Raw genomic sequence first — 6,533 nt, forward strand, 5'->3', positions numbered from 1 at the left:
AGGCCTGCATAGCCCTAGATAGGTGAGACCTGAGGGAGAGGCCACTCCAAGATACAGTTGGGTGAGACCCGTGGGCGAGGCCCGTATGTTAGTAACAGTACAGGTGAGACTAGAGGGAGAGACCGCTCTAAGATATGGTTTGGGTGTGACCTGTGGGCGAGGCCCGTGAGATTTTAGCAGTGTATGTGGGACCTGGTAGAGACTTTAGAGTCAAGATAGGGGATCGAGGATCCCAGGACTTATGGAGCCAGAGTGGTAAGGTGTATAGAGCAGTTTTTAGTTAGCCAAAGTTTTTTTAGAAGACGCTGAGAGCGACTGAGCGATTGAGCTTCGGTGCAGTAACCGGTGGGAGTCTGGTAACCCAGATTATGGCAGATTAGTTTGGACCAGGGTGGTCTCGGTTCGTCCGGAAAGCGGACAAGAGATAGCAAGACCTTCGGTCGGGGATAACGAAAAGAGAATTTCTGGTGGAGCAGCTAGTTGACCGAGAGGTGCTACGTCACTCACAGCAGGGTTGAATAATCTCAGAGGGAAGGGTTTGACCCTGTTTCGCAGCTCTCATTTGAGTCTAACCATTGTAGGGATGAGTCTTTTACTCGAAGGATTATCTGATCCATCCGCTGGGAGGGGTTTTCAGCACCAGGATATAGTAAGAGGAAGCATTCAGTAGGTATCAGTGAAGTGACCAGCACTGGGAGTGGCTGGAGATGTAAATACAGCGAATGTATGTCCTTCATAGAGAAAAGAAAGGTTGTTGTTTTGGGAAGTTATCTTGGGAATGTCCAGTGAACGCGCAGGAGAAAGGGGTGAACCCCTAAGATGTCCAACATAATTACTATTGGAGTACCGAAAGGATTATCAGTTGGGAAAGAGTCGTGTTCCCAGGATTGTTGGTGAGCAGAGTGCTCTTGAGGTTCTTATCTTCAACGATTAGTTTTGGCTGAATGATCGGACGGAAGGTCAATGAAAGTGATCTCTCGAGGATCGGACTCAGTAGGAGATGTATTCACCGGGCAGAAAGGTTGTGAGCAGATTGCAGGATTGTTGGCCATTGCGGACTTCGAGGACGAAGTCTAGTTGAAGTGGGGGAGAGTTGTAACACCCCGAATTCAGAAGGCCTAGAAAGGAAAGGAAACCTCAAAATAAGGAAGCAACTCGTCTAGTAGATGGAGTGACTCGACGAGTAGGATCGCGATTTGGGTCACGGGTTAAGTGACCTACTCAACGAGTCAGAAGCCTGACTCGGCGAGTTGATATTTGGGGAAAACCCTAAATGCGGGCCTTGTACCCTATTTAAGGAACATTATAACCCTTCATCAGCCTCCTTACTACCCCCTGAAGTCCAGAAACGAAACCCTAGCCACCCAACTCCATTTCTTGAGCATTATGAAGCTAAAGGTTGTTTTGGGGTGCATTTCTTGGAAGATTGGAAGCAAAGAACGAGGAGGAGAGTTTAGATCCAGCATCTACTTCATTTTGGCAACTAATAGAAGGTAAAAAGTTGTTACCTTGAGCATTCATTTGATAGATCTCTTCATCTTGAGTTTCATGGCCTTTTCTTGCACATTTATGGCTAGTGCTTGAATGGGGCACGATCTGAAGTTTGCAACTTCAGATCTGGACTCCCCAAGGTCCCTAATGCATTAAAGTCTTAAGCTTTTAAGACTTGAAGCCCTTCCTTGTAGCTTACTTTGGCTTTTGGGAACTATTCGCACGTAAAGGTTGCAACTTTACGTGGAAAGCATGCTCTAGGAGGTTGGATCTACCTTTGGGAGAAGCTGTTTGGCTTAGAAATCGTCTGTATAGAATAAGACATAGAGGGACTCGGCGAGTCACTTATGCGACTCGGCGAGTCAGTCTGCTTTCTTGCCCCAAAACCCTTCTGTTAAAGGGTATGAGTTGAGTTGGTATGGGACTCAGCCAGTCTGGGTCCATAACGGGTATGCAGATCATCGTACTTGGCGAGTTCAATGAGGAACTCGGTGAGTCTAAGGCAATATTCTTAGTTTATGAAGATGGACTCGACGAGTTGTTCATACAACTCGGCGAGTCATAGTCTGGACATTCATAAGAGGGAAATGAACTCGACGAGTTCAAGGATTAACTCGCCGAGTCGGTTGAGGATGGTCCCGATTGAATGGTTGAAGGAGAACCCGTCGAGTTCTTGCTAGACTCGACGAGTTAAGTCGGGGGTTGTAATGGATCAGAGGAGTATGGACTCGACGAGTTGGTAGAACAACTCGGCGAGTCAAGTCAACTGGAAGTTGACTTTCACCGTTGACTTAGACCAAGTTTGACCAGGGTTGACTTTTGGATTATTGTGGTCTAAATGTTGTTTTGGGTATTGATAGTTCGGGAACCCGAAGGGTCAACGGTTCAGAAGTGCCGGTTAGCAGTCAGAAGTGTTCAGCGAGTCTTCAGCAGTGCGAGGTGAGTCTCCTCACTGTGTGCATGGGTCTACGGCCACAATGTCGGCCCATTATGTTTATGCTTATGGTTATGTGTAGTAGGAAGACCCGGGGGTTAGCCCTAGGCACTTATTGTGATATGTTCGGATTTAGATCCGTTACCGGGGTTAACCCGATGTAGTTTATATGTTCCGGATTTCGGTCCGATGTCGGGTGGTACCCGAGGCAGTAGAGTATGTGTAGTTATACATATTGTCTTTGTGATACTTGTATGTTTCTGGTAGGGAGGTGTGTCGGGCGAAGTCCCGTATCTCATCACTAGCCGAGTATGGACGAGGTTCCGTATCTCATTAGTAGCAAAGCAGGGGCGAGACCCGAGTTGGTAGGGAGGTGAGTGTGGGCGGGGGCCCGTATCTCACTATCAGCAGGAGCGTGGACGGGGTTCCATGGCTCATCAGTAACAGGACAGGGGCAAGGCCCAAGTTAGGCGAGGCCTTAGATCAGCAGTACAGTAGAGTTGCTTAGCTTTATGATATGTGTTATGTTATATGTTTGTATTTGTTAGTAGCGGGCGAGGCCCAGAGACAGGCGGGGCCTAAGAGAACAGATCTGTATACCGAGCGGGGCTCGATTCCAGGCGGGGCCTGATGCCGAGTGAGGCCCGATGCCGGAGCTAGTCCGATGTCGGGCGAGTCCCGATGCAGCGGGCGGGGGCCCAGTATGTGAATATGTATGTGGTATGTGGTAGGTTGGGGAAATCACTAAGCTTCGTGCTTACGGTTTTTAGTTTTGGTTTCAGGTACTTCCGGTAGCGGAGGGAAGAGCTCGGGATGATCACATTGCACACACCAAGAAGCTTTAGCCTGGGATGTTTACTATGATAAAATGAACTAGTGTTTTGAAATGATACTCTAATTTAAGATAATGACTTATCATTTTGGATGAATGACTTTAGGACTATGCTTTAATTAATAGTTTTAAAATGAAATTTCTGGTCTTGATTTTGGGAATGTTACACAAGTACATACCAAATATAGTTACGGACTTAGACACTAATCCAACAGCCTCCCACTTGGATAAGTCTAGTAACTATAGTGCAAGTACAATCCGATTAGCAATCGTAGCTCTCAAAGACGTTGTCGAACTCTGATCTTATCAGTAACCTGTCCTTTAGATAAGGGATCGTATAGTCCTCCGTTCTAGATATTGTGTAGACAATTACATGGAACATAGTCATACTTATTGTCCAACAGTTTGTTTCTCGATCTCTGATTCGTCTGACGTAGAACTTAATTGAACACATCAATTCAGTCCTGACCGGCCCCGACACATAAGTTCAACCAAATCATCGAGGGCCCATATATCGCTTTTACCCTCTTAGGATAAAAGGAACAGATAAACTTCGACTTATATGCATTTACTACTTACTCATCGAATCATGCACAACAATGTGTTTTATAACATCAATTTACTGATGCGTTTATGCATTATCAATGCACAACCAACTTGCAAACAATAAACCATATATCTAGGTTTTAAGACCATATGATATTATCATCTTGCGATCACTCGAGATAAATTCCATGAAGTGATTCCAGCAAGCGTGGGTCTAATCCAATGATCAAATCTTATTCATAAGCACTCATTAACTTTGTAGCATACTTTTGCTATGTCTAATACACTTTCAGACAATCTACAAACCAATTCACGACAATCTTCTTTCATACCTACTCCCAAAGTATGAGCGACTGTGGAACGTTCGAATAATCTTATTATTCAGGAAGTTAAAACATGCAAAATGAAACAATAGGTAAACAATTAACATAAGACAGTAACTTTACTCATAAATAATACTCTTTTATTTAATCATCAAATGTTAATTACAATTTATATAATACACGTTTCTAAACTATCTAATCTAAACTAATATCGTCCTTCAGCCCAATGCTCCTAGCGTGCTGCAAGTGCTTAACCCTACTCAGTCCCTTCGTAAGGGGATTTGCCGGGTTATCCTCTGACGATACCCTCTTCACTACGAGCAGTCCCTCTTCCACCCGATGTCGAATAAAGTGATATTTCCTGTCGATATGTCGAGATCTGCCATGATCCCTCGGTTCCTTGGTCAAGGCAACTGCACCTTCGTTATCACAGAAAATTTCCATAGGCTCCTTTATCGCTGGCACAACTCCAAGGTCTCCGATGAAGTTCTTCAACCATATTGCCTCCTTTAACGCTTCGAACGCTGCTATGTACTCTGATTCGCACATTGAATCGGCTACGGTCTCTTGCTTGGAACTTTTCCAAGTTACTGCTCCTCCATTCAGGGTAAAGACCCAGCCCGAGTGCGAATGGTAGTTGTCTCGGTCGGTCTGAAAGCTGGCGTCACTATACCCTCGCAACCTTAAGTCATCACTCCCACCAAGGACTAGAAACCATTCCTTGGTCCTCCGAAGTTACTTAAGAATGTTCTTGACTGCAGTCCAATGTGCTCTGCTAGGGTTCCCTTGATATCTGCTGACCATGCTCAAAGTGAAGGCCACATCAGGGCGAGTACAAGTCATAGCATACATGATTGAGCCAACTGCGGAAGCATAAGGTACTCAGCTCATCTCTGCTATCTCGGCTTCGGTACTCAGACTTTAAGTCTTACTCATCTTGGCATTACTTTGGATCGGCAACTCCCCTTTCTTGGAATTCTCCATACTAAAACGCTTTAGTACTTTGTCCAAGTAAGTATTTTGACTAAGTCCAATTAGTCTTTTACTCCTGTTTCTCACTATCCTTATTCCCAAATTATAGGCAGCCTCTCCGAGGTCCTTCATAACAAAACACTTCCCAATCCAGTACTTAACCTCCTGCAGGGTCGGGATGTCGTTTCCTATAAGCAGTATGTCATCGACATACAATACGAGGAAGCTAACTATACTCCCACTGGCTTTGACATATACACATGATTCATCGTCACTTCGCAGGAAGCCAAACTCTTTGACTTTCTCGTCAAAACAAAGATTCCATTTGCGAGATGCTTGTTTCAGTCCATAAATGGACTTCTCAAGCTTACACACTCTATTTGGGTGCTTCGCATCGAGAAAACCCTCTGGCTGATTCATGTAAACAACCTCAACCAACTTCCCATTAAGGAAAGCGATTTTGACGTCCATCTGTCATATTTCATAGTCATGAAATGCAGCAATGGCTAGCATCACCCTGATACACTTTATCTTCGCAACCGGTGAGAAGGTCTCATCATAGTCAACTCCGGGAGTTTGAGTAAAGCCCTTCACAACCAATCGCGCCTTATAAGTGTGTACTTTCCTATCCATGTCGGTCTTCTTCTTGAATATCCATTTTCACCCGACCGTCTTACGACCTGGCACATTGTCAACCAAATTCCAAACTTGGTTGTCATACATGGACTGAGTCTCACTGTCCATAGCCTCTTTCCACTTTACAGACTCCGGGCCTGCCATGGCTTCCTTGTAGCTGTTAGGTTCGTCCAAATTTATCAGTGTACTGTCACTAATAAACATGTCACCTTCACTTGTTTTATGAAAAACATACAACACAGATGGAACACTAACTATACTAAAACGTCTAAGAGGTAAGGACTCGTCAATCGGTTCAACCGAAGTTTCCTCCTCAGGTTGAGCGCCAGCGTTAGAGTTTCCTTCATAGTTCGACTCTTGAATCTCTTCAAGATCGATTTGCCTCCCACTGTCCCCTTGGCTTATAAGTTCTCTCTCTCGGAAAACCCCTCTCCTCGCAATGAAGACAACATTATCACTTGGTCTATAGAAGAGATAACCAAAGGACTTATGCGGGTAGCCGATGAAAATACACCGCTCACTACGAGGTTCGAGCTTGTCGTGAGTCTCTCGTCTTACGAAAGCCTCGCAACCCCAAACCTTGATATGTTCCAACGAGGGAGCTTTCCCTGTCCACATCTCGTGAGGTGTTTTGGCAACCTTCTTGGTAGGGACTAAGTTAAGGATATGGGCGGCAGTCTCTAAGGCATACCCCCAGAATGAGATAGGTAGCGAAGCACGACTCATCTTGGAACGAACCATGTCGAGCAAGGTTCAATTACACCTCTCAGCCACACCATGCAACTGCGGTGTCCTAGGT

The sequence above is a fragment of the Lactuca virosa genome, chromosome 1, assembly GCF_052849685.1.
Source record: "Lactuca virosa cultivar CGN04683 chromosome 1, Lactuca_virosa_CGN04683_v6, whole genome shotgun sequence".
NCBI classification, from domain to species: domain Eukaryota; kingdom Viridiplantae; phylum Streptophyta; class Magnoliopsida; order Asterales; family Asteraceae; genus Lactuca; species Lactuca virosa.